Source organism: Macadamia integrifolia, chromosome 13 (assembly GCF_013358625.1).
Source record: "Macadamia integrifolia cultivar HAES 741 chromosome 13, SCU_Mint_v3, whole genome shotgun sequence".
Classification (NCBI taxonomy): Eukaryota; Viridiplantae; Streptophyta; class Magnoliopsida; order Proteales; family Proteaceae; genus Macadamia; species Macadamia integrifolia.
The window spans coordinates 8,174,805-8,189,705 of NC_056569.1; the positions used below are offsets into that span (position 1 = coordinate 8,174,805).

The 14,901-nt window shown below is 35.1% G+C and overlaps 1 long non-coding RNA gene across 2 annotated transcripts; it reads left to right on the forward strand.

The window, feature by feature from the left end:
• The first annotated feature begins 4,984 nt into the window (after window positions 1–4,984).
• On the forward strand, window positions 4,985–8,264 carry LOC122058846. 2 transcript variants are annotated; one of them, XR_006133961.1, is made up of 5 exons: window positions 4,985–5,193; window positions 5,290–5,356; window positions 5,431–5,529; window positions 5,611–5,687; window positions 7,999–8,264. It is a non-coding gene; the product is annotated as an uncharacterized LOC122058846 (long non-coding RNA). The 2 variants fall into 2 exon arrangements; XR_006133960.1 differs by having other exon boundaries at window positions 5,435–5,529.
• Window positions 8,265–14,901: the final 6,637 nt, after the last annotated feature.

The following is a 14,901-nucleotide window of genomic DNA, read 5'->3' on the forward strand; positions in this document are numbered from 1 at the left end:
TGACTTAAGTTTAAATTTTTCACTCCAAGTAGAAGAAGGGCTCAAGAGTCAACAATGAGGGCTGGTTTGGATTCAAGGAGAGACAACATATGTTTCTTTTGCCAACTAGCTAGGGCACTTTATGGTCCATCATATAAAGTACGATCCCTACTTTGAGTTCTTAAACAAGCGTGCCAAGTAAATATTCCTTTTTTTTTTTTTTTCTGAATGTTAGAAGTACTAGTGAAGTTTCATAAGAGCTAGGTGGATAAGAACTCTTGTCCACTCATGAATTATCAAATATTATAGTTATTATAGGATTGATAATGAGGTGATTAAAGCTGTTAGGAGAGAAATTATGTAAAGTAAATAAGACAGTTGTATGATCTGTTATGATGTATAGAGTGTAATGTTGCATAGGTTCTTAAGAATCATAATATGGATAAACTCAATATAACTGAGATAAGAATGTTGAGATGGATATGGAAAAATCGGGTAGGATATAGTAATGAATGATTAAATTAGAGATGATTTAGGAGTAATTCCGATATATAATAAGTTACAAGAAAGTCCCATGAGATGGCATGGTTATTTTTTCGTGTTCAATTAATTGAAGGCCTTAGATGCTTAATATGGAGGAGTAATTTGATTCAGGTTGAATGAGTTAAAAGAGCTGGTGGCATACCTAAAATGACTCTTGGAGAAATGGTGAGGAAAGACATGCATATTTTAAACTTGTATCAAGTGTGGCCTCCAATACAACTATAATACTTTAATATCTCTACGTTTAGAGATCGGACAATTACTCTTTTCACCCCAATTTTGTAATTAAATCCAACAATAGTTTTTTAGGGGTGCTTAAGTGTGTAGCCAAAGAGGCTATGGAGAAAGAAAAAAAACAGTATATCGATATGTTGGGTATGGTGTGTATGAACTTTTAATTTCTCTTACTTTATTTTATTTCAATAAAAAAAAAGTGTGGCCTCCAATACAGCTGATTAGATGTTAAGGATCCATATAACCAATCATGGATTTATTGCATGGTATTAGACTGGTATCGACTATCCAATAGATATTGATATAGATAAGCACGAATCAACCAATATCAGACAATTTTTGCCCCAGTTTTTCAAAAAAAAAAAAAAAAAATTGAGCTTTTGGATAGTTTTACCATTGGTCCTTATCATTCCATTGATACGATATTCGCCAAATATTAAGATTGATGATTAACAATACCACATAATATCAAGATATCTTAAATTATTTAACTGACCCCATTTAATTGAAATAAGACCGACCAATTGTCGATTAATTCAAAAAATGGAACAAATTTGATCTAAAAAACAAATCAGATCTGTTAAGTGGGAGTGGTGGAATAGGACAAAATTTGCAAAAGCAATTTAATTTGTTTTATGAATATTCAACCTATCAGATGATTCATTATTTATCCTTCTCTTGTTTTAGACATGATACGTGTCGTTGACAGACAATTTAAAACTGCCAACCATGTGAAGCTAAGAAGTCAAAAATAAAATAAAATAAAACTAAGAACAAATAAGAGGTTATTAAAAAAAAATGAGGCCCAATTAATGTCACAACCAATCTAACAGTCCTCGTGCTGTTGGTTGTGCATTATTGAATGAGATTTTAGGTCAAACCTTAACTAAAACCAAACAATTGGCCATTGCCAACCCTAATATTTCAACCTACATCTATACATTTGGCAGATGGCATGTAAGACACATGGCGATATATATATATATATATATTTTGAGATGATTAAAATATAATGTCTTATAAATTGAAGTATCTAAAAAGTTAGGGTAGACTTAAAATGATCTTTGGAGAATTGATGAGGAAAAACTTATATAGATTAGGCCTTGTATCAAGTATTATAATGTCGAATTGAGCAATTCTAAGGAGATAGTCGAGTTGTTAAGGGACCTTTGCCTCAGGAAGTGTGTGGTTTTAAGTTCAACTCTTCTTACCTTTTTGGGATCATTCACACCAGGATGTTTAGTGCTCTTCAGTGCTTTCAGTAAAAGTTGAATGATTTTCATTCAACCCTAATCCATGTGGTTGTGAGGTCAGTATGGACCTGCAGGACTAGTCAAACCGAAGGCTTGGATACTCATTGTTGAACTAATTGAAGGGCAATGATCAACAAAACGGGAATAAGACTGCATACATTATGATCTTTTCAATATCCTATTACATTGACAGAAGCCTCCTACACTAAATGCATCTTCTTCTCTTTTTTTCTCCTAAATGGCCTAAGGGATAGAGGTCTAACAATAAGTGGTGGCATCCCTCCTAAATTATGAACCTGGTCTGTTTGGCAACACATATTACATTTCAACTTTCTTCTCCAATTACCTATTTTCCCCTTCTCTGTTTGTTTCTCTTAACTTTGATAGTACCCAGGTGATGAGTCGGTGAGGGCGTCTTAACCTGTTTGATAAGCAGGTGGGTCTTGTCTTGACTTTTGAAAGTATTATTTTGTCCTCTTGATATTCCTATGGAGTCAGAGATTCGTAAAACTAAAATAAAGCCAAAAGGAATCCTGAGAGTCGTAATTTGGAAAAAAGGCTAAAGCCTTAGCATTCTGTTGGAATGTCATTAGTGGCCTTTATTTGGTTCCTTCGCATGCTATTCCTAGGCAGGGCAACATACATCATGTAACCAAACATCAGCCGACGTTACCATCTTGATTGAGGAAAAATGCTTTTGGAATGGGTTGTGAAAAGGATATGGCCATGCAAAGAAAAAACAACAGCAAAGGACAATGTGGGTAGATAAGATATCCATAAGCATAAATCCATTTTCTGTGGTTTGCAATCTAAAACCTTTGTTAGAAAATCATAGGTCTTCATTCGGGTGATCCAATTTTTTTTTTCATAAAAAATGAGAGAGAGAATACTATATGATTGTGTGGCTCCTGCATCATAATCTCCGTTAATGAGAGCATGTGTCGAAGCATCAACCAACGGGGAGGGGGGGTTGGGTAGTCATTTTGCCATCCCTGTGTCTGGGTACAGGAGCACACAACTGAATAGTATTATTTTTTTTTTTCTTAAGAAATAGAAACCTAGTCAAGAGTTCTGAAGACTAGTCCAATGTTAAAAAGTGATAAGATTTGGTTCTGAGTCTTCTTGAAATGCTTGTGCCTTAGTAATTTTACTCAAAGTTGGCCAAAAGTCCAAGTTCGATCATTTCCGATCTCATATATTTCTCCCTTGGACCATAATTATGTTCTATAACCACTTTTATATATTGCAATTTTTCTATCTTTTTATTTTTAATGATTTACGTATATATTTATTATGGGATATAAAAAAAAAAAAAATTGAAAGGCAACGTGATCCCTACACTCATACATAAAGGATTGTAAAATGACATTCCTGCCCCTCATTAAGGACAAAAAATCTTGTCCCAATTTCGTTCTTCTAGGCACATCTAATTGGACCCCCTGCTGGTGTAAAGGTCTTGCTACCTTCCAAGGAGCTCTCTCTTTTATTATATTAAAAAGAAAAAGTACTTGCTTTGATTAGGTTTTACTTCCCTCAAGTCCTCAAGTTTTGTCGAGGACGAGTCAAGTCCAAAAACCTGATTTAAAAAAAAAAAAAAAATGCTTAAAACAAAAGTCACGACATAAAACAAAACATTAGCCCACATTACCTTGTAAATTGAGGCAGGAGGCTTAGAGAAAAGATCCCACAAGCCAATAGTTAAGAGTGTGGGGTTTACCATCCACTTAAATGGACAGCTGATCCACTAATCCACTAGGTGGATGGAGACTGGAGAGAGGTCATAGGTCCTATCATACTCTTTAAAGTTCATAAAGATATGACTCAGTACTGCAATTTCTTCACTCTTTGTGGAAATTGGTGGCTTGGTGCATTTGCAAGGACGAACCAGTTCAAGAAAACTTGCGTACATATATCATCTAAATTGTTAGCTCCACCACTTTATGAAGGTGCTTTCTTGAAGCCCCTCTACATTATCTCAAGTTTTTAAGGGAAAAATACCACAAAATCAAACTATTCATTTATAGGAAGTGTGTTACCAATTCCAGTGGAATAGACTTGTATTAAGGCTGCGTTTGGTAATGTTTCAGAAAAGCTTTTTTGGAACCAAACTTACCCTTTGATGCTACATTATAAATTCACTACAAGAAAAAGGGGCATTTGCAACAATTTTTTAGAGACGGACATATTTTTTGTCCCATAAATAAATCATTCGGGACAGTTATAAATCCGTCGCTAAATTTTGACTATTTGGGACAAAAAATATACCGTCACAATAATTGAGACGGATTATTTCCGTTGTTATTGTGGTGTCCCTACATATCTAACAATTGGGATAGAAAACTTACCGTATCAATTTTTGAGACGGATCTTTCCGTCACAACTGTGATTGAGTTTTATATCTGTTAAGATAGATGGTTTTCCGTCTCCAAATCGACAATTAAAGATAGAAATAATTTTGTCCCTAGTTGTGTAGCAATTGGGACAGATACTGACCATTCAGAAAAGTGGGCATTAGCGATGGACGTAATTTATGTCCGCTAAACAAACCATTTGGGACGGATATAATTCTATCGCTACATTTATAGCAGTTGGGGGAGATATCTTACCCTCACAATATTTGAGACGGATTTTTCCGTCGCTATTGTGATTGAATTTTATATCTATTACAACAGATTACTTTCTGTCCCTAAATAGACCATTCGAGATGGATAAAATTTTGTCGCAATATATGGGAATATGGGATAGATATATTATTGTCCCAATATTTGGGACGGAGTTTTTCCGTCACTATTATGATTAAATTTTACATTTATTATAATTGCATTTACATCTATTATAATGGATTTTTTTCATCCCTCAATAAATCATTTGGTACAGAAATAGTTCTGTCACTACATATGAAAATTTTTCGTCGCAAAAATTGGAGACGAATGACTAATTGTCCCTAAATTAAAGAAATTTTCTCATCATTGGAGACGGAAATTTTCCATCGCAAATTGGGGGCGGATAATTAAATGTCCCTAAATTAAAAATCCGAGACCCCTTCCCACGCGCGCTCAAATCTCAAACAATTTGATGAGTTTTGAGAAATCGTTCCCGATCAAAACGATAGAGTGCTTCTTCACCCTTCTCTTTGTGCAGAGAGAGAGGAAAAGCGTTTCTGCCCTGGCTCTGAACACAGCAGGTATGCCTTTTTCATCTTTTTCTTCTTCTTCTACTCTCTTCCATCTTCTTCATCATCGGTTTCCCCTTTTTTGTTTTGTTTTTTTTTTTTAAGCAGAAAACCCTACTTTTCGCGCATAGAGAGAAGAGACCAGATCCGCCTCCGCCCTTGGTTCTGAACACAGGTATGTCTCTTTCTTCTTCTGTTACTATTCTCTTCCATCTACATCCTCGGTTCACTGATTTTATTTTTTTTAAGGCAGAAAACCCTGCTATTCGCGCATAAAGAGAAGAGACCAGATTCGCGCCTCCGCCCTGGTTCTGAACATAGTTATGTCTCTTTTGGTTTTGAACACAGGTTTATCTCTTTCTTCTTCTACTACTGTCTCTTCCATCTACATCCTCGATTCCCTTTTTTTATTTTTTTATTTTTTTGCAGAAAACCATGCTATTTGCTCACGAGCTACTCCTCCGCCCAAATCGTTACTTCATGGGCTTTCTTCACCAAAATTTCAGGTACATGTTCTCTGTTTCTCCTAATTTGATGCTTTCATGCTATCTAGGGTTTTAAGGATCCTCCAAGTGTTGGTTGGGTTTGCAATGGACTAGCTATACTGGGGGATTAATGGCAACGGACTTCGCCACATTGGGTGGAACTTCATCATATATTTTTGAGTTTCCGATAGTGTTTACGCGAGAGTAACCGATCACGATTCTGGATTGGTTGTGGTTGGATTACTAAATTTATAGCTGGGGTGGGATTTAAAGCTAATATATTTGATTTTTTTTTTCCATTTGTATTTTCCAATTGTAGATCAGAGTGATGTAGACAATGAGGGCAAACATCTAATCTAACTCTCATTATGCTTTCATATTTTGGTGGAAACTCTTGTAATGTAGGCTTGATTCTCAGATGCAATGTTAGTTGTTATGTGTCATCTCAGAAGTTTAAATTATTATTATTATTTTTTTTTTATTGGGTGGGGGGGTGTTGGGGGTGATCTCTAGGCTTACTGGTCTGCACTATATTAAACAATTATTCTATCTGGTTTAGTCTCAACCTACATCCACAATAGAGTCTAATGTCTTTACTGCCTTGTTTAATTGTCTTCTGTTGAAAGATAAAAATGAATCCTTATTTTTAACATATCTCTGCCACCCAGACAATCCATCTGGGTGAAATGTGCAGTGTCAGACACCATTATTGGACATATATATCAAACTTTTGACATCATTACTAGACATTGTTTTTTGGCCATATTTGTAAACCAATTATTGTATTTCTTCTTTTTCTTTTCCCTGCTTAGTTTCTTCCGTTAGAATAGCTGTTGGGATATTACCAGTTTACCCAAAATTCAGTTTCAAAAGCAAGATTAAGTTCTTTCCTTAATGCTGCTTGATTCAATTTCAAACCCCTTTGCAAAAATGATATTTTTTCCATTTCTCTCTTTTACACTTCTGTTTGATATATGATATTGTTTCTTATCCCATCTCACATAAATTCTGTTTCTTGTATTGCCTTGCATGCTACATGACATTATGGTGGTGGTGTTGTGAGGTCAATTACACTAAACTTATGAACTGTATTTTGATATTGCAAGTTCTAATCTTGGTATCCCTACAATACAGTATTGTAGGGATACCAAGTGTATTGTAGGGATACCAAGATTAGAACTTGCAATATTTATACTTCATTTCCAAGTCAAAATAGAACACTGACATATGTTTCCTATGAGTTAAAAGAGAGGGTTTCTTGAGAGTTTTCTAGGGATATCTTAAACTCTCTGGGCATCCAATCATAAATTTGTAGACACAATGGCTTTTAAGATATAGCTTCAACTTGCTTCTTTTTAGAGGAAATAAGTGTGAGATTAGGGGGAGAACTTAGGCTTAACCATTGTGGTTTCTTACTTTGTCTGCTGGATATTGAGATGAAAAATCATATTTTTTTGTTCTTAATTACTTCACTAAATAACTTTTAGGAATTGAAAATAGATAGATTTTTCTTAGCACTGATTGCAAGTTGTGAAATCTGAATGGATGCGTCTGTTCCTAGCATTTCAAGATAGATTTTAGGGATTGGGTTTTTTTGTTAATCCTTTTTTTTCCCCCTTAAAAAAAATAAAAAATCAGCTGATTTAGGAGTTGGATTTTCCAATTATTTCGCAATCTTTCATCAATATCTGCAAAATTTAGCATTGAATCTTTTACAGCATGTGGCAATGAAATGGGCTAAAACTTGCTTAGTACCATTTCTGAGTGATATTTAGTCAAAGAGGATTAGTCACATTCCTAGTAGTAAATTGTTTTCCCCCCTATTAGTAAAGAAAGTCCTATTAGTTAAGAAAGCTTCCACTGTACTGACCAGGAAAAAAGTGTCTACTCCTTAAGGTGCCTTCTTCTTGAGAATGTCCTGTCCCTCCCTGATATAATTAGTTTCTTCAATTGCATGCATTTCTTTTGTGAGTGGATTCCATGGAACAATTGGATAGACCATGTGGACATTTCATCAATTGTGGTATGCATATCGGATACAGTGTGTCACAACTATGCTTTTGATGCATCTTCCCCTGTAGAAGAACCAAACTCCTTTGCCAAAAGTCATCTTGTGCAACTATGAGTGGGCATCCTTTTCTCTACATTCATCTAATTCATTTGAGATTAGTTAGATGAAATTTAACTGCTTGAGATCTTAGATTTTGATATGATGCTATATCCAATCCCTCTTCTGAATCTGAACCTCTGTTATCTAGATATAAAAAATTCCTCTTGTTATCCACCCCAATTCAACACTACCAAGCTAACTGTCAGGTTTATGTCTTTGCAGGCACGCCCCTTGTTCAACGACTACCGGAAGTTTTCAAAACTGGCAGATCCTCGGTTACAAGGTCGATACCCAATGCAATATTTATACTTCATTTCCAAGTATTTGCTTGTTAGTTTTCCAGACTCTGTTTCTGTTCGGAAGGTAAGATACTAGTTCGTGTTTATGCTTGGGATTTTCTTTTTTGCTTCTCTTTTTTGTTTTGAGTCTGACTTTTGAAAGAGATCATTATTTAATGAAAAATTAGCTGCAGTTCAAACTTTTTTTTATTTGAATCCAACCTATGATCCAAGAATATGTTGAATTTCTTAATTTTCTTAATGAAAAATAATTAACTTTATAATTTTCTAAAAAAGTTCCATGTAACATGGATACATCTGTAGGAATCTGAATCTGGGATTAAATTTATCAATAAGGTGTTGGTAATCTGGTTAGAGCCAACTTCTATTTCTCTGATTCTAAAGGTTAAAATGTACTACCAAGCCTGTTGAAGCTACAGGCTCAGAATCACAGAATTGTGTTCTGTTCATTTCCCATCCAAAAATTTCAACCACTGTCGCCCTCAGCTCATCAATCTGTCATCTGAGTGAGAGTTTGATGCCCTTACTTGACGTATTAGAGCACTAAGGGTGAAAGCATGATATGAATAGAACTACAAAATAGACCTGTCTCAAGTAAAGGAAATGAAGGTGGGTAGAATTCAATAAGTGCAAAATCAGTTCCAAAATAAAAGAAATAAAACTGACTAGCAGAACAGGATCACCAAAATAGAGAACTAGAGAACAATTAGGGAGAAAATTGATAACTTGTAATAGAGTGACAAGATGGGGCAGATTTTCTGGTCAAGTGCTAATAAGAATCAATAGAAAAAGGCCTAGAAAATATACATGAAAACAGAACTCTAGATTGGGTTGTGCATTAAGCCCTAGCTAACTGGAAAACAAAGTTGGATATCCATAACTTGAATATCAACTAATAGTTCTCAGAAATTGAACCCAGAATTCAAGAGAACTAATGAATGGAAACTAATATGCGAACTTTGAGATAAATAAGATCAATATTCAGAGAGAGATTAAAGTAAAGCAATCAGCAAACTTGAATGAAACAGGGGAGCCACGGGTTTAGAAAAGGAGATTCTGATCTGCTGCATGATAGAATTAGAAAATAGAAGATTAGAAGGTAAACAGGCCAGGAATCCACCTAGTTGAACCAAAGAATCTACTCAAAGAAGTACATAAACCACAGCAGATATGGAGAGAACTGACCTGTGTTTTCATAAAACCAAGGTGTAGGCTGTGAGCCTTTACATTTATGGAATTTAGAGGAGATAGACTCATCAACTATGAACAATACAATAAATCAACTGGCAGCAAGAAAGTGCCCCTAGCTAGAGGCTTAACATTTGGAGGATTCCCCAACTAAACTTTGACAATTTCATTTACTTGTATAAACCATTACATGGACTAACCAGGTTAACAGAACAGACTCATCCTACAAGACTGACACAATCAAGACTATATCTAGTTAATTGTTGTATTAGTTGGTGATCAGGTTTTCCTCCAGTAACAAATTATTCTTTTAACATCTCCAACGCTCAACACAACATCTATGTGCTCTCTATCTAGACCAGGTAATAAATTAACACAAAGAATGATCTCAATAAATAATTAAATAACTACATCCCAGCAAAATTTCCTATGACTGATGCCTAAATAATCAGCTTTCCTATAACTTTCCCAGTGGAACTTTTATTACCAATAAAATGAAAACCCAAAAACTGGAGACCTTACTTAAACAGCAACATTTAAAGAAGGGTAAGAATTAATGAATAGTAGTAACTTTTACAATGCATCCGGCCAATTATGAGAGAAGAAAAAAGTGAGAGCTTTAGCAAATATTACCTCAAAAACTTCTTCATGCATGTGTACCATTTCGCTTCAATCCTGTGTGCTTCAAGTAACTCTCTATCAAGTATTTTGACAGCAGATATTATATAAAAACTGAATCCATTTTAGTAGGTTAAAAATTCTTCCATAAAATGGAGATCAATTGATTGAAATGTTGTCTGAAGATGGAAAAGACCACAGGTAGATACATTTCTGTCCAAAAACCAACATGCCATAAACTAGTGCTCCTACATAAAAGAATGACTATAGCAACTAAGCACATAAGTTTAGGGAACATGAATTCTGTGGCAAACGGGAATTTGGGAACAAAAATAGTTTTATCATTTTGTTTGAGGATGATATAAATGTTTAACTTGTATAGATTTATGTAATGTTAATACTTTTGGATGATGTAATCATTAAATGTCTAGCTAGATCTTCTAATGTGTAACAACAAGGTAAATATGTCTATCAAAATATCATAATTTTTTTTTTTTACTTAAAAACTTTTAGGGACGGAATTTTACTGTCCCTAAAAATTACAGCCCTTGTTAGTTGGGATGGAGATAACTGTCTCTAAAAGGAAGACCCTATTTGCTTCAAGAAAAATCTGTCCCAAAAAACAAAGTTTTGAAATTTTTTACCATGGAAAAATTCCATCCCAAATAATTTATGCTCTTTTGCAATAGAAATAAACTGTCGCTACATGGCCTTAACAACATAGTATTTAGGACAGATATTTTCGTCACTCTAGTAATTATTTGCGACGGAAAACTTTCGTCTCGAAATCTGTCGCAATTGACCCCTTAGGGACGGAAAATTTTTTCCGTCTCGTAAATTATGCAACGGCCGTTGTAACGACAGATGTGCAACAGAAATTTTTATTGTCCCTAATAGGTATTAGTGACACTATTTTGGTATTTGGGACAGAAAATTTCCGTCCCAAAAACCCATTTTTCTTGTAGTGCTTTTAAGATTCTGTACGGAACTGAGGTGCTTCCATGAAAATCACCAATCATCAGCAAATAGGGATTGGGTAATCTAGGGACTCGTCTTTGAACTTTAATCGCTTGTAACATGCCTTCATTGACAGCCCCATCAATAATGGACAACTAGTTGCAACCTCCTAGCTACTAGGGAAAAAGATATTCTTCTGGACTCCATTATAAAAAAGAAAAAAATGAGTAGGATATGGTGGATACACATTGCATGAGCAATTTAACCCAACTTTGTAAGAATTCCTTCCAAAAAGTTCCACTCCAATCTATTACGATTCTCATGTCTAACTTGAAAGAAGTTTCATACACATATGATGCAATTTAGAATGATTTCATCCGTTAATTCAGACGAATATGAGAAAAAGAGTTGTAAACATGGGCATGTCTAAATGTAAATTACAAATTTGTAACCTAATTTATTATCTTTTAAATGCCCATATATCTATAATAGTGTATCAGTTCAAAGAAGAGTTAGATACTTAATTTAGCTTTTAAACTTTAAATTGCCAACATAAGCCACCTCTATTGTTTTCAAGCGTAATCATGTAAAATTATAACTCTCAAGCCATCTTAAGTCCTTGGATCTGCGCTACACGCTGTGTCATGCGATAGAGGATCCTAACCTTGTATTGTTTCCTAGGCATATTCATGATCCTAAGGATTGTTTTACAAAGGTTTTAACTGGATACTCATCAACATCACCCCATCCAGAGCATGGAATTGGCAGATTTAATAAGAGGGAATCACCAATAAGCCTAGAATCCCCCTCCCCTCTTTGTCCTCTTCATTAGGAGGAACTAGATCTTGCTCTAAATAAGGTAACAGTGGTTGTTGTAGTTATTTGTAGGGCTAGTAGAGACCAGCTTGAACACGACAAAGAGGTCACCTAGTTAATTAAGTATAATAAGGTAGCTCAAAATGAGGTGAGGATTGGCTCAGAGAGGGAACACGAGAAAGCAAGAGAGAAGTCCAAATTAGGCTACACAAGTGGGACTACAAACATGGCATGCCTGTTGTAGCAACAGTTCAGGATCAATATCAAAGTTCCAGTCAGTCAATTTCATCAGTGTAGATATCTCTGTCACAGGCAGGGAAGCCATTGATTTCTGCCCAAAACCGGTTCTTTGCACTGTTGAATGCCTCTTCACCAAGTGAATCAATCCAATGAAGCAAAGTCTCATAGAATTACATTACCTTCTTGGCTTCCAAGAGTATTCCCCATGGAATAAAACCAACTAAAGGTGCAAAATTTCTACTGCCATGAGGGTACAGTAGGCTGCCATGACCCTAAAGAAATATTAGACCCCATTAACATTCCCACTACACCTTGATCAAATTATAGAAACATAAAGAAATTTGTAACAACAGAACAACAAATTTAAGAATCAGATTTCTAACATTGGATTGAAGACCATAGTGATTCAAGGAATAGAAGTTACTCATTTCAGAAAAAAAAAAAAAAGAAAAAAAAAGCAGGTTTCTCAATTTGAAAGATTTTTTTCCCTTTCCTCTCAGGGATAGAGAATGGGTAGAGATTCGAACGGAGCCACTTTTCAAGTCATGCAAAGATGATGCTCAAGGAACAAAACCAAATTATAAATTGTATTCTTGAACTCATAAGGAGAATAATTTTCAATACCCCATTTACAGTTTAGAGGCATAGGCAAAGACAAAGTTGTCATGGTTATGGGTAAAAGAAGCAAAATGGAGTTCCCATTTCAAAATAAACAAAAGAAAGAAGACATTTATCTTTTGATATGTAGACCCAAACAGAGTGTTTCCATCACAATTTTGATTGTGACTAGAAATTCATTGTTGTAATCCAGAGTGAATTGTGCTTACCCAGCTTCATGCCTCATGGAACCTTCATGATGAATTTAGATATGTGGTTTTCTATCACAGACACAAGGATTTTGAGTCCTTTACACAAACCAAAAACACATGCATACAATCACTGACATTTGCTTCTATGTAAAGTTACAGCTTAAATTCTCCATCCTTTTCCATTTAAAAGAAGATATCTTTAGACAAAAGTTTCTTTGTAATATTGCATATATCTTTAGGCAAAAGTTCTATACTTTGGTATTTCCTACTTGCAATTTGGTACTCCAAGCAACCAACGAAGGCTTGCAGTTTGCCTGAGCTACAGATACCTTAAAGAAACATTGGCCAAGAATCCAAAGTCATCCAGTTGCTTAATCATTTCTATCTTAAGGATGGAAGAACTATAATTGGGTCCTATTAATACTTAAGCATGTCGAGGATAGGATAATGCCGCAAATAAAATTGTTAACACCTAGGAACAATTATATCATCAAGAAATTTTAAGCATATATACTTTAAAACTGACCTTTCTAAACAACAAGGTGGAAAGGGATAAGGAGGCATGAAAAAATATATGATTAGGTACATGAATTGTGGAATCCAGAAAAAACCCTACCATTTCTCACTCCAAAACCTATTTATCCACAACCACCTTATATAATCTCCAGCAACATTTCTTAAACTTTCCTCCTAACCACCTGTCCTCCCTCCCATAAACTAACTTGATTTCCTTTTCCTGCCTGTTATGATATGTTGATCATAAAAGAATAATGTCATTTCCTTTTTTTTTTTTTTTTTCCCATACAAAACACCCATGAGGACACCTCAGCATTCTGGAATGAATTCCCAATCATTAAAGCCCAAAACTATTTGCAACAACACTCCNCTGTCGATCTCAGATCTGGGCAGACAGAGTCACTAAAAGACAAAAAAATGGGTGATTTCTAATAACTTCAAATTGACTGTCCAGAAACAGTCCTAATCAGGGTCGATCTCCTCTTAGATAGAGAGGAAGACTCGATCAAAATTGTAGCCCAAAACAAGGTCTGGATATACTCCTACAGGCAAGGGCCGATTGCTGAAATCTGTAGAATTTCTGGACAGAAAAAGTGGGAAGAAATACCTGTAATATAGCAGCAGCAGACCTTAAGAAATAAGCTAGAAAAATCCTTGAAGAACAGTAGAGAAATCCACTATGGCTTCACACCGCAGAGTGTCAACTAGATCAGACACAACCCCTTATTCGGTGATCAGACACATAGAAAACCTAGTAGATGCATAGCAGCAACCAAAGCTAGTTTTTTTTCATTAATCAAATCATGAGGCTTAATGGGAGCCATCTCCTTTATTTGTAATAATGATGGGGGTTTACAAATAATAGAAACTCACTTTAGTTTCCAAAACTGAAATAGGAAACTAAATAAAAGCAAGTCCTCTAGTTACTAAAATTAAAAATAGAAACTAGGAAAATACAAAGACTGAAATTAGAAACTAACTTTTGACTGAATTTAGAAACTAACTAATGGATGAAATTAGAAACTAATTAACCCCATCAAAGCCCAACTAAAAAGGAAACCAATGAAAAATAGAAACTAACTAGTAATCCCGTACTCAATCTTAGAGCCCCTCTTTTAGGCCCATAAAAGTAGCATAATACACTCCAAACCACATGGACTGAAGGCCCAACGCATATACAACCCAATCCTAGGCTTATTCCTAATAAAACAAGCCTATTTTGCTTATTAATCTGCATCAGGAAGGAGGTTAATGTAGTATTGTATTTGAAAAACTCAAAACATAGTCACACTTTAAGCCTTAACATGCCAATGACTTAAGTTTGATGTGGACCTCATGACAATGAAGTAAGTAATTAAAGACAACTTAAATAGCATCAACATGGAACCCTTCCAATTGAACTAATCCAATACAACTTAAAAATATACTAAGTATAATAAGCTAACTAGCTAATCCCGTATGCAACCTTATTACCCATACTTTAGGCTCATAAAAGTGGCCTATTACATTGAAAACCATATGGACCAAAGGCCCAACATATATACAACCCGACCCTAAACTCATTCTTAGGCAAGCAAGCTAGCCTCTGCCCAGCTTGAAAAAACTCGACCTTGAGTTTTACAGTGACAAGGGGAAAACAACATGCGGGTTACGGGCCTTGCGACTATAATCATTCCCAAACA